This window comes from Pelophylax lessonae (genome assembly GCF_965119305.1).
Source record: "Pelophylax lessonae genome assembly, chromosome: 11".
Lineage (NCBI taxonomy): Eukaryota > Metazoa > Chordata > Amphibia > Anura > Ranidae > Pelophylax > Pelophylax lessonae.
In genome coordinates this window covers 211,724,882-211,746,752 of record NC_138778.1, presented here as the reverse complement: position 1 = coordinate 211,746,752, position 21,871 = coordinate 211,724,882, and positions in this window count along the sequence as shown.

The following is a 21,871-nucleotide window of genomic DNA, read 5'->3' as shown; positions in this document are numbered from 1 at the left end:
CATTGGCAGGAAAGGGGTTAACACTGGGGGTGATCAAAGGGTTAAGTGCGTTCCCTATATGTGCTTTCTAACTGTGGGGGGGGGGGGGGATTTAACAGAGGCAGAGAGAGATCAGTGATTCAGCTTAGCTGAATCACACAATCTTTCCCTGCCCCTCTGACAGGAGAGCCGACTTGCATTGTTTACATTCCAGACGGCTCTCCTGTCAGTATTGCCAAAGATTGCGAGAGGCCGGCTGCGATCGAGCCCGCTCCTCTTGCGGTCTGCCTCCTGTGTCTAATCTACGTGCATCAACGTGATTATGCGCAGCCGAGCCGCCCTGCCGCATTAAATCTGCATGGGGCGGTCGGCAAGTGGTTAAAGTGGTGTGTTCCAGCTGTTAAAAAAATAAATAATTAAAAGTCAGCAGCTACAAATACTGTAGCTGCTGACTTTTAGTAAATAGACTCTTACCTGTCCAAGGAGCTGGCGATGTCAGCACCCCAGCCGATTTTCAGATTGGCTGTCATGTGCTGCCACTGCCATTCATTTTATGGGAAACCGGCAATGAAGCCTTTCGGCATTACAGCCGATGCCTTACTGCGCATGCGCGAAGCGTGCTGCGCATTCTAATTGGCTTGGCGGCGGGGGAAGGAGGAGGAGGGAACTTCAGAGGGACAGCTCAGCGCCGCTGTCTCCCAGGAGTGGAGAAGGGTACCTGTCAAAAACAGATACCCCCCCCCCCCCCTGAAAGGTGCCAAACCTGGCACCGGTGGGGGGGGGGGGGGAGAAGCAGATGAGCTGAAGTTCCACTTTTGGGTGGAACTCCTCTTTAAAGTATCATTAAACCTAAAATCAAACATTTATTATATTGCAGCTTACCAATTCTTAGATGTGATGATGCATTAGCTTTCCTTTTTAGGCTTTCTTTTCTTTTCACCAGGTGACCTGGCTAGTGTCTGTTTAGTGTCTGCAGCTGTCCTGCAAGTGTAGCAGTTTGCAGGGTTGAGAAAATCCATTTAACACTGGCAGGGGTGTTTACAATGATCAGCTTTTATGTAAAGCCATCACTACAAAAGGATGTTTGTTGTAACTGCTTATAAAGCATTAGCTGGAGCTTGGCTTCAATTTGTTAGTGTATTTAAATCTGCTTGTACAGCTAATGCCCCCCCCCCCCAGGCTGACAATGCTGGTGCCCCCTCTGCTCCTTCATCCATAGTGGGGGGGGGGGGCACTCTTATACAGGAAGTGTGTTACTGGCTAGATCACCAGGGGGAAAACAGAGGGGAAAAGCCTAAAAAAAGGAAAACTAATGCAGCCATCTCATCTAATGATTGGTAAGCTGCAATATGTTATATTTTTGGGTTTGGCTTTAAAGTGTTACTAAACCCAGGACCCTGCATTCATTATATCTGACCTCCCACAGTATGACATGTTTGTTATTTTATTTGTTTAAATTTGCCTTTAATATCACTTTAAAAGCTCAAAATGACACACTTAAAGTGTTACTAAACCCAGGAGCCTGCAGTCACTATATCTGGTCTCCCCAGGACTCTGCAGTCACTATATCTGGTCTCACCAGGACTCTGCATTCACTATATCTGGTCTCCCCAGGAGCCTGCAGTCACTATATCTGGTCTCCCCAGGACTCTGCATTCACTATATCTGGTCTCCCCAGGAGCCTGCAGTCACTATATCTGGTCTCCCCCAGGAGCCTGCAGTCACTATATCTGGTCTCCCCAGGACTCTGCATTCACTATATCTGGTCTCCCCAGGAGCCTGCAGTCACTATATCTGGTCTCCCCAGGACTCTGCATTCACTATATCTGGTCTCCCCAGGACTCTGCAGTCACTATATCTGGTCTCCCCAGGACTCTGCAGTCACTATATCTGGTCTCCCAAGGAGCCTGCAGTCACTATATCTGGTCTCCCCAGGACTCTGCATTCACTATATCTGGTCTCCCTAGGAGCCTGCAGTCACTGTATCTGGTCTCCCCAGGACTCTGCAGTCACTGTATCTGGTCTCCCCAGGACTCTGCAATCACTATATCTGGTCTCCCCAGGACTCTGCAGTCACTATATCTGGTCTCCCCAGGACTCTGCAGTCACTATATCTGGTCTCCCCAGGAGCCTACAGTCACTATATCTGCTCTCCCCAGGAGCCTACAGTCACTATATCTGGTCTCCCCAGGACTCTGCAGTCACTATATCTGGTCTCCCCAGGAGCCTGCAGTCACCATATCTGGTCTCCCCAGGAGCCTGCAGTCACCATATCTGGTCTCCCACAGTACTCAGAACATGGAAATGCAATTATGTTAGTAAATTAAAAACTGCTAAATACCTTTTCTCATCAGCAGTATATAGCAGTCTTGTGACTTCTATCAGTGTCTGGTTAAAGCTTATAGGAGGTGTTTTTATTCTCCTCTGGCTGTCCTATAAAGTTGCATGACTCCTGACCCTCTGTCTGGACAGTTCTGATTGGTCCTGTGCTGATAACATGCACCCTCCCAATATAAAAAAAAAAAAAAAAACTAGCATATCAATACACATCAAACTGAGCATGTGCAGCCTGACTCCATAAACTCTGTTCAATCAGGAGATGGATTGGGGACTGTGGAAGAAGGGGAGGATCAAAGCTCCCCAGATCAAGCAGCCTTTTTACACATTGCAGAGGATTAACCCCTTAGGTTCCACAGTTAGTAACAAGCAAGCTTTACTGCGTATAAAGACACTGATTTTACTGTTGTGGGTTTAGTAACACTTTAAGGCTGCATTCACATCTAGGCGTTATTATTTTTACAGGCATTTTTTTCGGGTGTTTTTTTTTTGGGCGTTTTAGAGGTGTTTTTGCAGCGTTTTTGTACAGGCGTTTTTAGGTTGACAAGTGACCAAAAAAATAAAAACGCCAAAAAAGAAGCTCATGTACTTTTCTGAGCAACGGGCGTTTTGCTTAGGGCGACAGAACGCTCACATTTGAACAGGGGCCATTGAAATTAATTGGAATTTGTCTTGTTGGGTGTTTTTAGAGCTGAGGCTTAGAGCAGAAAAACGCCCAAAAACGCCTAGATGTGAAAAGAGCCTAATACTGCTTTAAAGTCATGCTGCTATTTCTTGTTAGTCAGCAGTGGAAATTCATCAGCTTTGGTTCATTCTTTTTAAATCACAGAATGTGAAGCAGAAAACTGTACATAGTCAAAAGCTCTGTGTGTTTTGTGTTTCAGATAATTGTTCAGCATGGCAGCATTGAGAATAAATGTAGAATTATTCTGTAACAGCAGTTTGGACACTGACAAAATCAGGAGACTTTTTCCTTTGAACTCTGCAATACACGTCTTGAATTTTGGGCCAATTCTGACTGAATCACTGACAATTTAGCTGTGGGTGGCCTGGTCATCACCACTGAGCTTGATAGACTTTTCAAGGTTAAAGTAAAAAATCTAAGGAGCCAGGTGGAAAAATGTTGGGCGAACCAGATGCAGTCACTCTTCGAAAATTCAGATACCTGTAGGCACTGCGGATGTCTCAATACAGTAGCAAGCAGTAGAGATTCCTCCACCCATGCTATTTGGATGGAGGAATCTATTAGATTTCCCTTATTTAGCCTACATGAGAAATCTACTGTATGTGTGTATGGCTAGCTTGAGGAGCGAATTGCTGCATACAATTCATGTTGATATTGCAAAAATTTAAGACGTGATCCCGAATATAGTGATGCCACATCCCAAAAGAAAGGGAAGAAAATTCAATTCCCCTACAAATGATAGGACTTTATAGGCATACACTAATTAATCTCATAATAAATGTACAATCTAGAGTGATATATATATATATATATATATATATATATATTTATATATATATAGGCAAATTTATTGTTAAAAAGTTTCATAAAAACCATCACACAGATGTAGATAAATAGCCATACAACAGTATACTCCTAAGTCAGAAGAACCCATGTACATTCAAACATGTGATCATTTCTTGTTTATAGACTATAATCATGGTCAACCTTCTTAGTCCTGGATAGACTGGGTTCAATTGTACGCGTTTCGCTCCGCAGCTTCTTCAGGCTGTTTTGTGGAGTTATGGCAGCAGGAGCATTGGACATCTCATATTCTCCCAAAAAGAAGGGCCCAAAAGTTACAAAGACACTATGATTATTCCAAGAGACTATCATACATGTCTCCTTCTTGCTTACGGAACACCGTATTGAAAGTGCCGATCCGGTCAGAATAACGCCAGCCTCTCAGGGAGACACACACAATGTCCCCTTATGTTGATATCAAGACATCTCATAAATTACTTTAAAGCTGTTTTAAACACAAAAGCAAACATTTATTATAAAGAGAGGAAGGCTCCACATAGTGTGACTCTGTATCCAACATTTATTTATAAAAGATTAAAAACACTCACTTTTTGAAAATAAATACAAGGCATGTACTCCATGAGCCGCAAGCTCGTTCTCCGGCAGCACTTCCCGTTTCGCCTACCAGGCACAGTCTCGGCGCGTAGCATCACGCACACGTGATTTCATCAGGGGATTTCCCTGATGACGCGTAGCGTCACGCAAATGTGACTTCATCAGGGGTTTTCCTTGATGACGTGTAACGCACACGTGACTTCATCAGGGGTTTTCTCTGATGACGTGTTACGTCCTGACACGTAGCGTCACGCACACGTGACTTCATCAGGGGTTTTCCCTGATGACGTGTAACGTCCTGACGCGTAGCATCACGCACACATGATTTCCTCAGGGGTTTTCCCTGATGACGTGTAAAGCACACGCAACTTCATCAGGGGATTTCACTAATGACGTGTAACGTCCTGACGCGTAGCGTCACGCACACGTGATTTCATCAGCGGTTTTTCCTGATGACATGTAACGTCCTGACGCTTAGCATCACGCACACGTGACTTCATCAGGGCATTTTCCCCGATGACGTGTAGCGTCCTGAAGTGTAGCGTCACGCACACATGACTTCATCAGGGGTTTTCCCTGATGACGTGTAACGTCCTGACGCGTAGCGTCACGCACACATGACTTCATCAGGGGTTTTCACTGATGACGTGTAACGTCCTGACGCGTAGCGTCACGCACACATGACTTTATCAGGGGATTTCCCTGATGACGTGTAGTGTCACGCACACGTGACTTCATCAGGGGATTCCCCTGATGAAGTCATGTGTGTGTGATGCTGCGCGCCGAGACTGTGCCTGGTAGGCGAAACGGGAAGTGCTGCCAGAGGACGAGCTCGCAGCTCGTGGAGTACATGCCTTGCATTTATTTTCAAAAAGTGAGTGTTTTAATCTTTTATAAATAAACGTTGGATATAAAGTCACACTATGTGAAGCCTTCCTCTCTTTATACATTATATCTATTGAGCTGACATCCAGACCATCTAGTGGACCTCCGCTAACTTGACCTGACACTACCAACTTTAGAGTATTACCATTGGAGGTCATATTAGGAGATCCCCTACAGACATCCGTTCCAATACCAACATCTTGCCCAAGGAGTACTATCTATGCTGTTACCTTACAGCTGTGAGTTGCTCACAACTACATCTGTCACCGTTATTACGTTTAATATATTTTGGATGTCACAGACAGCGCAGCACCATTTTTTACTTAATTTTGATTACTTTGTGGCCACAGATGAGCTGACCGGTGCATGCGGCAATCGTTTCAGCTGATCATTCCATTAGTGATAGAGCCAGGGTACTTTTTATATATTAAACATTTATTATGTTGCAGTTTACTAATTCTTAGATATGATGGCTGCATTTGTTTTCTTGTTTATTTTTTCTTTGTTCTATTTTCACCTTGTGATCCAGCCAGTAAGTCTAAAAGCACAAGCTCCCCAGCGGAATGAATCAGTTTATAGGGATGATACAAACCATCTAACACTGACAGCGGTGCTTACAATGATCAGCCTTAATTTATGTAAAATCTTTATCCCAAAAGGAAAAAAAAACGTTTGCTGTAACTGATTTTGAAATATGAGCCAGAGTTTGGCTTCAGTTTGTTAGTGTAGTTAAATCTGCTAATACATTTAAAAAAAAAAAAAATTATATACCATTGCGACTCAATTCATATTGTAATTGAATGTTATTAAAAGTTTTTTTTCCTTTTCAATCTGCAGCCGCTGTAATTCTCTGAGAGAATGCAATATGGCGACCTGGAGCTGTTCTGTACACATATTGTGTACAGAGCGCCCCCCAGAAACATCATTCCCTGCTTGTGTGATTGGCTCACGGATTTTCCCAGAAGTCTACACTAAGATACAAGTAATAATAACACATGATTAGGAAACCACATCCATTAGAATCACTTTCTGCAGCTGCTGCCTGCTGTGCCTCCTGTGCTCCTTCATCCAGAGTTGTGTCTCACTAAAACAAGAAGTGTGTTACTGGCCAGATCATCAGGTAAAAACAGAGGGGGGGGGGGAGCCAAAGGAAAGAAAAGTGATGCAGCCACCACATCTAACGTAAGCTGCAATATATTACATTTTATTTTCAGTTTAAAACCATATGGGAATTGGGTGGAGAGTAAATATCTATTGACAAAAAAACCGCCATGATTCCCTATAAATTGAGTGCATCTAAAAATAAACCAGGTCAGACAGGGAGAATCCTGCAGACGAGGACAATAGGTATTTTAATGTGCCCAAAGCATAAAAAAAAAAATCATAAAAAATATTTACATTTTATTGAAAACAAGATTGTAAAATCGACATGTAGAAGTACAGTATATAAAAGGTGTATCACTTAACAAGGCACATCCTCAAGTACAGTGGATCTACGAGTTTCGTCCACAGTTTGGGTTTCCTCAGGATCCGGAAGTGTAGAAAACTTTACGATGAATGTATATACACCTTATAATAAATAAAGTCCCATAAATAATCAATACATACTCAATACATAAATATACGTGTAGCTTTATCTATTCAATATAATAATATATGGATCACATATTTAAATACATTGGCAAAAAGGGGAGCAATCCGGGAGAGAAAGGACCAATGCGAGGACAAAAAAAAAAGGGGGGGAGGGGTACTAAGAAGGGTGGGGAACCAAAGATCGGAAATGACCATCGGGGGGTGGGGGAGGTGACACAGTGAAGAATTGAGTTTAAAACCATTTTAAAGTTGACCCTGCTCTTCTAGGAGCTCCTTACCTCATGCCTGAAAAATTGCTAAGTTAAAAGCATAAAAAAAGTATATTGAATTGAAAGAAAAATGTAAAATATACTTACCCTACACCACAGCTTCCAGTGGCACTGCATCCTGGGAAATCCCAGAAGAATGGGATCTTGCAGATTGCTGAAACATCTCTTTACAAAATTTGGGATCCCCAGCTTATCCAGGATCTCACGGTTAGGCCCCAGTGATGTCACCTGACCTAAAGAAAGAGGTCGAAAGTTGGGTGTAAAGTAAGGTATATTTTTATTTGCTTTGCAATGAGAAGATTTTAATTGCGTGGTGGGATGTTTGTACAGTGGGGATCGAAAGTTTGGGCACCCCAGGTAAAAATTTGTATTAATGTGCAACAAACTTTTGCAGACGCCATTTTTTTGTTTTCTGTTATTTTGAAAGTGTAAATGATGGGAATAAAATCTAACTTTTGTTGACATATTATAAGAATGTCTTATCTGTAATTTGATGCCTTTTGGAGATTTTTCCATCTTTCCTTGGCTTCTTTATGCACATTAATACAAATTTTTACCTGGGGTGCCCAAACTTTCGATCCCCATCTGTAGGTGGGCTCCCACATAAGACATTAGGTTCACTCTAACCTTTTTGCTACTGAGTGTTCGAAAAACCAAGGTGCGTCAGTGCATCGTCATACCTTAACCACTTGACCTCCGGAAGATTTAACCCCCCCCTCCCCCGTCATGACCAGACCATTTTTTGAGATACAGCACTGCGTTATTTTAACTGACAATTGTGTGGTCATGCAATACTGTACCCAAATAAAATGTATGTCTTTTTTTTACCTACAAATAGAGCTTTCTTTTGGTGGTATTTGATCACCACTGCAGTTTTTATTTTTTGCGCTATAAACAAAAAAAAAAAGACCGACAATTTGGAAAAAAAAAATAAATTCTACTTTTCGACTATATAACATAGCCAATAGAAAAATAGAAAAAATCAAATTTCTTCATAAATTTAGGTCAAAATGTATTCTGCTACTTATTTGTGTTAAAAAAATCTCAATAAACGTATGGTTTGTGCAAACGTTACAGTGTCTTCAAACTATGGGATATATACTGGAATTTTTTATTTTATTTTATTTTATTTTTATATTCTAGCAATGGTGGTGATCAACGACTTATAGCGGGACTGCGATGGCGGCAATCTGTGATTTTTTGCGGGACTGCGACATTGTGGTGAACAGATCGGACCCCTAACTGACATTTTGACACTTTTGGGGGTACCAGTGACATTACTACAGTAATCGGTGCTAAAAATATGCACTGTTACTGTAATAATGATCCTGGCAGGGAAGGGGTTAACCCTGTGGGTGATCAAGGGGTTAAATGTGAGCCATGGGGAATGATTCTAACTGTGGGGGGGGGGCTTCTGAAATGACCATAGAGACATGTGATCCTATATAGAAGGATCACATGGGCTCTATGATCATTCCAGGGAGAAGAACAGTCAGCTGTGTTTACAACAGCCGACCGTTCTTCTCTCTCAGCGGGGAGCGATCGCGGGTGTCAGGCGGCAATCGGAGACGCCTGCCTGCTGCATTGGCTTCCCCGCTGACGAGGGGGGGCAGGAGCGTGCCGCTGGCGCCGCGCGCTCGCCTCCTAGCCTCCTGCGAGCGAGCGCCGTACAGTTACAATGATTTGCATGGGAGCGGCTGCCTGCCGCAGTACATCTGTGGCGGGTGGTCGTAAAGCGGTTAAAGTAGAACTATAGGCAAAGCTTTTTTTCTTTAATTTTGGATAGGGCAAAGGAGGGTTATAACCCCTGTCAGATTGTTTGTTTGACATCTGTGTCCCATTGCTAAGATTTTCTTTCACTTCCTGTCCCATAACCAAACAGGAAGTAAGAGGAAGTCCCTGCAAATTAAGGGAATTCCTTGGGGATCACCAGATCTCTCCTCTATTACTTTTCTGGGGACAATTTTTCTTTTACTTTCACTGATAATGAAAGGGATGTGTGTTTATTTATAAGACATTTATTGGACAAATGTCACAAACATTCATTCAGGATGCACACATTTTCCCTTGATTATCTCTAGTACGGTACTATGACCTTCCTATGATCGTCAGCTCCATCTAGCAGTCAAAATTCAGTATATTTTTTTTATTAAGGTATTTCAGAAAAATATACCACATTTTGGCCACTAGATGGAATTGCAGAAATGCTTGCTGTGTTTCTGAAATGGCATTTGGTGTTTTAATATTTGTATTCAGTTGCAAAGCTGGATTTATGGACTGCCCCTCTACCTGCAGGAGTGTTTGTTTTACTTGTTTTAAATGAAATCCGCGGTCAGTGTTTTTGGCCCTGGAAGATTATGTTTCATCAAATAAAAAAATGTTAAAAAAAGAAAACAATTTACTAAAAGTAAAGAGTGATATGCTGTACATGTATACTTATTTGCAAATGTTTGAAAAAGGGGAAGATGTGTGATCCTTTGAAAATAAAGAGCTACATTAGCAGTAAGCACCCTTTTTAAATTTATTTTCACCACAAAGCTGAGAGTAAACCTAGCCATAGATGGATTGAAATTTAATCAGGGACCAGCCGAATTTCGATCCATGTGTGGCCACTGCCACTCAATGGAATTCAATCAGTCGATTGACTTTTGCTGAACGGATCTGTTGGATAAAATCCATCTGCAGCTGCAGTTATGATCTGTGTATTCTATCAGCAGAGGAGTCCCCACTGCTGTCAGAATACAGTAGCGCAGCAGGGAAGATTTTCCTATTCACCTCAAATGTGTGGCGGGGGGAATTGGTACAGTTTTTTTTGTTGAGCCCACTGGCTGAACAAAAAAACTTAGCCATGTATGGCCAGCTTAAATATAAAGTCATATGCAGCCATGGGAATGCATGCTTTCTCTGGGTTTTTTTTTTTAGTAAAAATTGATTATCTTTGAGATATTTTAATAGAACATTTACCATGTATTTATGTAGCACTACCCCCGTAGGGGGTGTTGAGTATAGCTCTATCTTGGGTCTCCCTCTGATTATCCTGTTGTCAGATACTGGTATTTTCACATACTGTATGGTGCACACACACACACTGTCACTCGTTGTCTCCAATGACCAGTCTACGGGATTTGTTTTTGGTGTTTTATTTGGAGAACTTGGATAGGAGAAGGGATTAGTGGGATACTCTAAATTCAACTATGTACAGGTGAGGACAGCTCTCACTTGGCCTTACTTAGTGTAATTGAGTAGCAGATCTTCTGCTGAACTATACAGCACTTGCATGGGAAGAAGAAGTCCTTTGCCTGTGTTAGCAGAAGACTCAGTGAACTCTGTATCTTCAGGACACTAGAAACTATCCCCTTTAGCTTACACCCAGCCCGCTGACTTTCTAGCACCAGGAGGGGATTTTAACAGCAACAGTCTCTAGGATCCCTGTGGGAAGTCTGTACTCACAAGGCCCTGTCCACAGGTCACCTTCCTCCGTGATACCAGACAAGATCCATGGACATCCTCCCTCAGTCAGCCCTCAAGAGTCCCTGGGTTTCAGCATCTCTGTTTCTGGCCCTCAGGTTGACCACCTGAAGCCACATGGCAGCCTGTGCTTGGGAGAGGTGACAGCCCCCTCCCCACCTGGACCCCACTCTACAGTCGAAGACCATAAGCCCCATGTGCACCTCAGACATCGTTACAGTCACCCAGCATGCACCAGGGCGCCTCTCCCGTGCCTTTTGGCCAGGACAACTGTAAAGTTTCTTCTGACTGACCAGTGCACTGTATCACTAGTGGATCAGTGTGAAACATCAAGCCAGGATGAGCAGCATCAGAGCCAGTGGCGGCTGGTGCTCAACATTTTTGGGGGGCGCAAACAGAAAAAATATAATAGGCATTGCTTTGCGGCAAAAAACGCGGCAAGAAATTGCATGACTTTGAGGTCACAAAAGTGTGAAAGGGGCCTTCAGTAATCAAAGTATAGTGTGCCACCATTCAATGCAGAGTTACTACAGCGTGCCCCCATTTAATGCAGAGTTACTACAGCGTGCCCCCATTCAATGCAGAGTTACCACAGCATGCCCCCATTCAATGCAGAATTACTACAGAATGCCCCCATTCAATGCAGAGCTACTACAGCATGCCCCCATTCAATGCAGAGTTACTACAGCATGCCCCCATTCAATGCACAGTTACTACAGCATGCCCCCATTCAATGCAGAGTTAATACAGCGTGCCCCCATTCAATGCAGAGTTACTACAGCATGCCCCCATTCAATGCAGCGTTAATACAGCGTTGCCCCATTCAATGCAGAGTTAATACAGCGTGCCCCTATTCAATACAGAGTTAATACAGCGTGCCCCCATTCAATGCAGAGTTAATACAGCATGCCCCCATTCAATGCAGAGTTAATACAGCGTGCCCCTGGCCTCTGGCTGAAACATGAACTAAGTAGTCACTTACAGTACTGGCGACAGTCAGGCTGAGGCTCACAGCAGGCAGCAGGGGTCGGGAGTCGGGACGGGAATGCTTCCTCTCGTTGTCTGGGCCGGCTCAGGCGGGAAGGAGATGGTGACGCCCAAGCACCGCCACCGTACCAATCACAGGACGGCAAGCAAGAGGTGGGAGTGTTCGGGCGCATCGCTCTGCACCCCGAGCACATTCTAAAGGCTGCTAATAAGCATGAGAAAAAAAAGCACATGAGGACAAAAACTCCACCCCCTCCATAGCAGCAGCATTGGCCGGCGCCCCGTTGCAATTAAAGGAACACTTTTTTTTTTCTTTCTGCTTTGGGGGGGGGATGGGGTCCCTGTGCCCCCTATGTACCAACTGCCACTGATCAGAGCACACTGGGCATCTCCTATCCAACAATCACAGCTCCCTGTTAAGCAGCCAGCTCCTAAATTCACCTGGCTGTTTCCCTGTTAAGCAGAGAATCCATAAACTATATACACCTTCACTAGCACCTATTTAGGAGGGTGCTACATTTACATATTTGCTTTTGGATCGGTCTGATGCTGCATCTGTCCCCTGCTGCCTTTACACCAAGAAGCTGGAGGACCAGACTGTGCAGGGGCAAAAGTGGTTGGCTCAGGTCCTCAGTGGTTTATTCTTTTAGAGTCCGAACAGGCTGAACAACATCAGTCGACAGTGGGCTTTAGTCTGCTGTTGGCTGAATACGGGTCACAGGAGTGCAGAACGAAGTGCACTCTTGTGATCCCCAGGAGAAGTAGGGCCAAAAGAGCTTTGACCCTTCTTCTCCTTTTAACCTCTCCACCTGCTTTATCCAGTGATCCTTCATCTTGTCTAGTTCAGGCACTCTTTACGTCTAGAGGAAAAGAGATTTTGTCTCCAAATATGGAAAGGTTTCTTCACAGTAAGAGCTGTGAAAATGTGGAATAGAGTCCCTCCAGAGGTGTTTCCAGGCCAGCCCAGTAGATTGCCTTAAAAAGGGCCTGGATTATTTTCTAGGTGTACATAATATAACTGGATACTAACATATATAGGTAAAGTTGATCCAGGGAATATCTGATTGCCTCCCGGGGGATCAGGAAGGAATTTTTCCCCTGCTGTAGCAAATTGGATCATGCTTTGCTGGGGTTTTTCGCCTTCCTCTGGATCAACTGCGGGTATAGGATTGTGTATATGGGATTGTATGGTTGGGTTCTTTTTTTTTTTTATTTTTGTTGAGCTAAATGGACTTGTGTCTTTTTTCAACCTGACTAACAGTGTGAGTGCCGGTTCACACTTCCGCGTGTGTGGCGATCGCATGTAATATCGGAGCGCACTGCTCCTTCATTACATGCAATCGGATGTGCAGTGCGAATTCAGCCATACACTTTGTATGGCTAAATTCGCACTGCACCCGCACAAAAGTCGCACATGAGGCATTTTTTCAGCCGCATCAGGATCGGATCGCACAGTGGTTCACTCTTGTGCGATCCGATCCTGTGCGAACTGTCAGATCGCACTGCGATATGCGATCAAACTGGGGGTGTCGTTAACATTTCATTGACACCCCCAGCGTATCGCATATGGCAGTGTGAACTGCCAGATGTGCGTTTGCGATGCGGGAACAGGCTGCAAATTCGCAGCCTTCCCCCATCGCACAAGTGTGACCCAGCACTGACTATGTAAAATATTTGCACTTAAAGTGTGTATTTAACTATTTGCATTGAGTTTTTTGTTTTTTTTTTTTGCACTATTGCAAAGCACAGAGTGGGTAACCATCACAATCTCTCCATAGTGTAGCAAAGTATGATGACCCAAGAGGTTGCCCAGAACGGCTTGATAGCCGCTCCACATAAGCAGGATGTGACAGCTCCAAATATATAGATGAACATGAGAAAATGGACCAGGGATACCAGAATATCTCCTAACTCTTGTACAAAGAGGCCATAAGGCTCTTCATGTGTTCAATATTGATGATATGTTGACTCTAGCCAGCCATAGGGAGATTGGAGAGGTGATAGGCTGCTTCCACAGGGCTGGGACACAAGCTCTGGCTGAGTTTAGGAGGTGAACCCTAAGTGAAGTTTTATTAGCTTATTAGTGTGAAGTAAGTAACTTCTAGGTTGGCAGCCCAATTCTACTGACATGAGCTGGAGCACCAGTTGTCGCACCTGTTTCCAAAACAGGCGCACTTTTCGGCTACTCCAAAAAAAATTAATAAAGGAACTGTCCTGGTGGCACTGGATTTATGGGAAGATCTTATGAAGAACTGTCAGGAGTCTATAGGGAGATATAATCCTGCAGCCTTGCCCTTGGAATTTATTAGCAATAGAACACTAATGTGAGAACCATTCATTGTTTCTATTTTGGCTGGAGAAATAGTGAGTTGCAGATCTGCTTCCTATTTACGTATATATGTACAGATATAGTTTGATAGAAGGGGATTGTCACAGTCAGAGGTCAGGCTTGGAGACCAGTAGCTATAGCAGTAAAGAGGCTCCCACAGACCAGCTGGATAAGTGCAGAAGCAGGTCACCCAGGCGGATGACATGGGCTCATCCGAGGCACGAAGTCTAAGCATTAACTGTTCACCAGAGCTCTTGATGGTGGAGATGGGTTTTGCTGCATGTTAATACTAGGTCGCGGTCCTCAGGATCGCTCTTTCTGGAATTGAGCAGGTCCAGGGTCCTGTAGCAAATATAGCAGGTAGGGATCAAGCATAAGCATAGTTATTACCAAGCCAAAGGTCTTTAACAAGTGGTTGCGGGTTGGGATCAAGCAGAAGCGTAGTCCAGGAAGGTAACAAGTGGTAGAAAAGATACAAACAGCAGCCGGAGTGACAAGAGCGAGATATTGGCTGGAGAGAGCACAATATTCTGGCAAACGGAAAGTGCAGAGACATGGCTAAAATAGAAAGTTCATGGGAGGAGGAAGGGGTTCTAGGTTCAAGAGAAGCAAGATTGTCCAATGAATTGTCCAGGCTGCTGCCCAGCATCCCAGGTCGCTCAGCAAGAAGACTCACTGCCAGACATAGCAGAGGTTGCTGGTTCTGACCTGATTCCTGACAGGGACACCAAAAGTTTGCATAGCTGTGACACGTAGGACTGATCCAATCATAAGATTTCAAATATGGCGGTGTCCCATAAGGGACCTGTATGAGAAATAATAGTTCTCAAAAAATGTCAGATCTGATGTGCTTACCAAAAATCAATGGGAGAGTCCAGTAGGTGTTAAATGGCCTTCAAAGAGTGGATGTAAAAATTGTAGAAGTCCAAGAGACAATCAACATTGTTGTTCATGTTTCCTAATACAAACTCAGGGTCTCTTAGGATAGGGATCAAGGGGCAGGGGTGCAGAGGGATCTCTGGGGAAGAAAAAGTGGACGATACCACCTTGAGTGTTGCTCCTATAGTCAGACGTTCAGTGAAGGATGGACATTGTACAGACGGAAGCAAAGGAGTACAAGACAGCGGGACTGGAGAAAGCTCTTGTTCTAACCTAACCCATGTTGTTATCTCAGCCTCAGTACACCAACTCGCTATTCATGTTCGATGTAGTGCTTTGTAGTATAGAAGCACATCGGGCAATCCAATACCCCCTTTCTGTTTAGGGAAGGGTTAGAAGACAAAGACATATAAGATTGATTGCATGGGGTTTTAATTCATAAATCATGGATCATCTCACATTTTCTCTATAACCAGTCTTCATCATTATCCCGCATTCCTCTTTTTAGGAGATTAATCTTCTATGGCGCCCCAGAGGTGTTTTCCTTAAAATTAAAAAAAAGCACAGAGCTTGATGAGGGGCTGAAGAGTGAACACATTGCAGCGCCAAAGTATTTAGGCAGCTTATGTTTATCTTATCTGCAGCTTCCTGAAGAAATGAAATATTATTGAGAGACTTCCTCTATCATCTGCTCCTGTTTAGTAGAAATATTTTCTTAGCTCTCCTTTCTCTGCTGTGATCCAACCATTTCCCCGTTTCCTGGCATCCGTCAGCCAAGGAAGCTCCTTTAATGAAGCTGTCCTTTATTTTACGCAAATATGTGAATGAAATCTTGCATGCATGTATGCTACCTAGCAACTGTACAGATGTGTGAGCAGTAATCCGTAAACCCATGTGGTGTGTGGATGTTCGTAAAAAAGGGATGAAATCATTCAATAATACTGTCTGATCACACGTTTGGGACTTTCTTGTGTAGTTCCCCTTGGCAACAAATGGGAACACAGCTTTCAGCAGCTTAGAGTGAGCCTTAGAATATAAAAGCTGGTTTCTTAAATAAAAAGACCAAACTTATTTTTTCAGTTTCAATACAGTTATGTGGGGTTAGAAACTCTGTCAGATTTTTATTGCTGAAAGTAGAAGAAAGGTGTGGATCCCTTAAAGCAGTAGGTGTGCTAAGTCAAGTCCTAAAGCAGAACTAAAATGATAATGAATAACACCTCATGCGCAGGAGTGTGGCAGTCTAGGGTCAATTCGCACATGCTTCCTTAGGAAACAACATTAAGGGATGTGCTAGGCCTTGCTGCCCTCAAACGACTGGCGTAGTCCTGTTAACGACTGCAAAAGTACAACCGTCTCGTGGCACAGTGGATAGTGGGACCCAGAGTAGTTCAATGCCAAGAAGACGCAATTGGGGATCCATAACTGGCTTATGCGTTTGGAGGGTAAACCCTCTTCGTCAGAGCCAAGGGGAACTAAACCTACCAATTTCTCCTAAAATGGCAATTGAACCATGACAACTACAGATCAGTCAAAAGCTTGGCTGTAAAGGATAGGAGGGTTTAGTTCTGCTTTAAGCATTGCAGAGGGAATGATTCTCCCAGGAGTTCTCAGAAATTTTCGCAGGAGTGGTGGTCCACCATGGCATAGCATCATCTTTTGATGGTCATAAACTGGTTTAGAGTTTGCTCTTATGCTTACGGTATTTGAATTGGGAGGCTCCTCAAGGCACTTCTTAAAGTGGTTCTAAAGGCTTGAGTTTTTTTTACCTTCGTGCATCGTATGCATGAAGGTATAAAAACCTCTGTGCAGCAGCTCCCCCCTCCAACTAAAATTTACTTGAGCACAATTGTGATCCAGCGATGTGCAGGAGAACCTCGGGTCTCCGGGACTCTCCCTCCTCATTGACTGAGACAGTAGCGGGAGCTTTTGGCAATCACAGCCAGTGAGCCAATAGGGTGAGAGGGGGGGGCTGAGCCACGGACATGCAGAGCCACAGCTGGGGAGCGAGATTGCCTGGGTGCCCCCATTGCAAGCTGCTTGCTCTGGGGGCACTGAGCAGGAGGGAGGGGCCAGGAGCACCGGCGAGAAACCCAGAGAAGAGGAGGATCGGGGCTGCTCTGTGCAAAACATGTTTATTAAAAAAAAAAAAAAACCTTTATTGTATTATCACTTTAACCACTTAAGGACCGGAAGATTTTACCCCCTTAATGAACAGGCCATTTTTTGCGATATGGCACTGCGTTTCTTTAACTGACAATTGCGCGGTCGTGCCACGCTGTACCCAAATAAAATTTATGTCCTTTTTTCCCACAAATAGAGCTTTCTTTTTGTAGTATTTCATCACCTCTGCGTTTTTTAGTATGATGTCTTTGATTACAACAACCTGATGACTTAGGACATTTAGAGACCTAACAGGGTTTCTTTAATAGTTGCTGTGGCCTGCTCTACACCAGTGTCATTTGCACTGTGTTTAAAAGTATTCCACTGCCATATAAAAAAGCTATTTAGTGCCGTCCAGTTGATTTCCTGAGGCAGCTGTCCATTGAAACGTTGAATGCTGATAACCTTGGGTGCTCATATAAAACATATAACTGTCACAGGGTTCAAGCATGACAAACCTATTAACCAACAGAGTGTGGGGAAGAAAATCTAGAAGTGTTTTAAATAAAATGCACACTTCAATCAAAAGTAAACTTCCATCAGAAATAAAAAGGATCCCTTTAGACCAGGAGTCTCCAAACTTTCTAAACAAAGCCAGTTTTCTGTCATTCAGACTTTAGGGAGGCCGGACCATGGCCAGTGGGAGTAAACAATGCCCTGTCTTTGGTATTAGGGTAAGGAATATTGCCCCCGCCTTGATGTCAGTTGGAGGCATAGTTTGTAATTAGTAGTATAGTTTGGGGCATAATTCCTGCCACTGATACCAACAATGGCTACTAATAGGTGTGTTCCCGCTATGTTCCTATACGTGAGTGCCACATCCCGGTTAATGGAGCATATTTGGAAAATCCCCTAGGGGTGGGACTTTATAGGTCACTCAAACAAAATTTTGTTACAAATATATATAGTATAATATATTTAAATTTTATTGTTACACATACAAAAATAGAAAAAAACACATACAAAAATGTATAAAGAGTACAGTTAAAATTTGGCAAAACTGGTGTAGATAAAAAAGATGTGCATATACACTCAACCAACTATTCCATGTGTGGTCCGACGTTTCGAGGTGGAGACCTCTTCTTCAGGGACTGTACTGGAAATAGTTATTTATGGTTGGTGGAAATATGGACACCAGTGAATTGTTTTGCCAGCAAGTAAAAACACTGATTTTTTGACAACACCCACAGGAACTGATGGTTTTATGTGTGTGGAGAAGGTTTGGTGCAAGTATAAGGCCAAAGTAGAGCCAATGGACATGCGACAAAGAGAATGCGCAGACTGAGGGCCAAGTGTCACAACTGGAGTCCAATTATAGCCTGATCAGATGGGCAGAGGCCATTGGCTCTACTTTAGCCTTATACTTGCACCAAACCTTCTCCACACACATAAAACCATCAGTTCCTGTGGGTGTTGTCAAAAAATCCGTGTTTTTACTTGCTGGCAAAACAATTCACTGGTGTCCATATTTCCACCAACCATAAATAACTATTTCCAGTACAGTCCCTGAAGAAGAGGTCTCCACCTCGAAACGTCGGACCACACATGGAATAGTTGGTTGAGTGTATATGCACATCTTTTTTATCTACACCAGTTTTGCCAAATTTTAACTGTACTCTTTATACATTTTTGTATGTGTTTTTTTCTATTTTTGTATGTGTAACAATAAAATTTAAATATATTATACTATATATATTTGTAACAAAATTTTGTTTGAGTGACCTATAAAGTCCCACCCCTAGGGGATTTTCCAAATATGCAACAATGGCTACTAAAGTAGAGATAATATTGTTGGTATCAGTGGCAGGAATTATGCCCCATTGTTGGTGCATTGTGTCCTCAAAGGCTGGATAAAGCCAAGCCCTTAAACTGCAGTTAGGAGACCACCGCTTTAGACCTATGTGTTGAGATAACACTTGGTAAACGCATAACAGTTTGTGTGGTGTGTTGCAGAGCAATATATTTAGATTGGCCCACCAACACACAACTACAGTTGAGGGCAACCATCCATGCTGCAGCACAACACAATGCACATTCTGTAGATTGTGTGCTGCATTACATTCTGGGTATTAAGGTGCATTTGGAATGGTCTGCCTTAACAAAACTCACAAAATTGAGGGAATTACCACATTATCACTGTGCGGCAATGGATCTGACGGGTCTGAAGGGACCATAGATGTTATAGTTATTTTGATTCAGATCTCTGGCTACTTCACAGATGGTTTCTATCGAATGCACTCAGCTGCCCCTTTGGGTCATGCCACACTGCTGAGATGTCCCCACAAGCAGATTTACTGAGGTACAGCCTTCCCTGATGAATGCCAGTCCTTGCCCGAAGCACTGCAGAACCATGTTGCAGGGTAGAAGGTTTCAGTGGCCATCAGCGTTATTGATATCAAATCATTATTGTACCTTCAATTTCTCTCCGCCTCCTCCAAATCTACAGATTATTTTTTCTTTTTTCTGATGCTGTGATCTGACTTCCTGTTACGTATAAGGTGGCTACATTTGTTCTACATGATCCCACTGTATGTAGGAATGTAGCCACCCTCTCTTGCTCGTGAGATGAATTAGAACTATAGACTATGGAATCTGTAGTGTGCGGTGCACATCAGGAATCAGCAGCAAGGGATGGCCATAACTACACTCAGGAAACTGGGGCCACACTGTGTGTGAAATGTATGTATTTTTTTTTTTTTTTTTAATAAGGACAACAATTTAAGTTATATACATACACACAACAAACATAAAAATATAAATGAACCAAAAACCCAGTGACAGAATGCCTAAACTAATCAAGCTAACCTAATCAAAGCCTAACTAACAACTAACTATATATAATATATAAAAAAATTGGGAACACAGGAAAGCAGGGGAAATTGGAAATGCAGGGAGCAGATGGGAAGGGGGAACCAAGTGTGGGATCAGGAACAAGGGAGAGCAGGTACAAGACAGCAGGGTACAAGACAGGAGCAAGATCGGGCTCAATGGAAAACAGAATTTGGCAGCAGCAAAACACTGGAGGGAGAGGCACTATACATGCAGCCTCGCCAGCGCAGTGCCCATATATGCTGCCTTGCCAGCGCAGTGCCCATAATTGCAGCCTTGCCAGCACAATGCCCATAATTGCAGCCTCGCCAGCGCCATTGACACTATCCGAATCACTTTTAAAAAAGTCCAGAAAGTGGCGCAGAGAGGTAGAAGGGGGCGGGCAGCGCCGAGGAGAAGGAAGGACGCGCTGTCATCGGAAGTCCCAACGCCTATGATAGACATCGGCATAGTTATATCGGCGTATAACACGCACTGTTACTTTTTCTTCCATTTTTAGGAGGAAAAAGTGCGTGTTAAACGCTGATAAATACGATATATATTTTTTGGGCACATTTAACCCCCTTGATTGTCCTCCACAGTTAAAGTGGTAGTAAAGTCCACTTTTTAACTTGTACCTACAGGAAAGCCTACAATAAGGCTTACCTGTAGGTACTGCAAATATCTCCTAAACTTGCACTGCTTAGGAGGTATTCACACAGATTAAAGCCGGTGACATTCCCGTGCTGTACCTTCAGAGCTCTGTGCCTGGGTCAACGTCATCGCAGCCCTTCATACAGCTGGAGCCTGTGAACCCGGAAGGAAGACCGACAAAGATGGAAGCTCCAGGGATCCATGACAGCGCTGCGCTGGAGGACTCCGTGTGCAGGTAAGCCTGTCATAATGTGATAGTGTCTTGTATTTAATATGCGGTGCATTTTTTTTTTTTTTTTTAAAGATGTTTATTTTAAATTTTTTTCAATAACAAGCAATCAAAGCTTATTCATATAATACAGAGGTAATAAATAATCCAAGGAGCCTTACCAGGCCAATAAGTACCCTACTTATTTGAAAATAAAGGATCGCTTCCCCCTACTGGAGGTATAATACACATCATAACAAAGCCATGTTGTTATGGCCCAACTGGCCTAGAAAATAATACTACCATATGCGGTGCATTTTAGTACATTATGACTTAGCCCTGCAGGGGACCAATTTTTTTATTTATTTTTGTAGTGGTTTACTACCACTTTAACCGTTTGATTGCCCTGTCATCTAGCCAGTGTCATTAGTACAGTGTACAGTATTATCACTGATCACTGTATTAGTCTCACTAACGATGTCATTGTCAGCTAGTTTCCCTCCCAGCCAGTGTGAGTTAGGGCCAGACTGACCGCCACATTATCACAGTCACACTATAAGTCGCTGATCACCGCCATTACTAGTATAGTGTCTGTACCGATCAGTATCTTGATCACGATCAGAACGTAGTTTTTTTTTTTTTACCAAAGACATGTAGCAGAATATATTTTGGCCTAAATTTCTGAAGAAATGTTTTTATATTGGATATGTTTTATAACAGAAAGCAGACATTTTTTTATCTGTATTTTTTTTTTCATTTACTGTAGATCCAGTTCAGCTTTTTGGACATACTATGTACAACCAGCTTCAAAGTGCATGTGATGCGGCAGCTCCATAGCTGCGAATCACTTTCACAGAGTCGGCAGCGAGGTGCCTCCCGCCGACAGCCCCCCTTCACCTGTGCTTTCTGGCTCTTCCGCTATTACCGATGCCCGGGCACACAGCCGCTGGCTGGGGGAGAGAGAGTGCAGTGAGACCAAGTCAAATTTATGCCTCGATCTCACACGCAAACAATGAAACCGAAAGTGATGTCACTTCCAATGTCAGATGCATCCTTTCCTGGCCAGTACAGCCAGGAGACACATCTAACCAAGCCAAACTGTGCTTGATTAGATGGTGTGAAGGGCAGGGGAGACATTGGGGTCTATTAGACCCCTAATGTCTCTATAAAGAGTACCTGTCACCAGCCCAATGCTATATCACATAGTGGATTATTAACCCCTAGTGATGGCA